The following is a 350-nucleotide window of genomic DNA, read 5'->3' on the forward strand; positions in this document are numbered from 1 at the left end:
TATTTAAAATATTAATAAATTTATCTAAAAAAAATAAAATTAATATTAAACCTGTAAAAAATAAGATCCAATCAACAAAATTATTCAAATTCTAAAAATTATCCAAAATTTTTATACTATTCACTCCTAACCAAACCTAACTACAAATTTCCAACTATAAATCTAATTCTATCCCATCTTTAATTTTCACTCCTTCACTGCTCATCATGGTCGACAATGGCAGATCTTCTCTTTGACAATGGAGGACCAAACCCTCCGAAATATTTTATAAAAAAGTTAGTAGTTATTTCCTATATAATGAAGCTAGTTTAATTGGCTGCACTCTTCTACTTTCAACTCAATTTAACCCA

This window comes from Arachis duranensis, chromosome 9 (genome assembly GCF_000817695.3).
Source record: "Arachis duranensis cultivar V14167 chromosome 9, aradu.V14167.gnm2.J7QH, whole genome shotgun sequence".
Lineage (NCBI taxonomy): Eukaryota > Viridiplantae > Streptophyta > Magnoliopsida > Fabales > Fabaceae > Arachis > Arachis duranensis.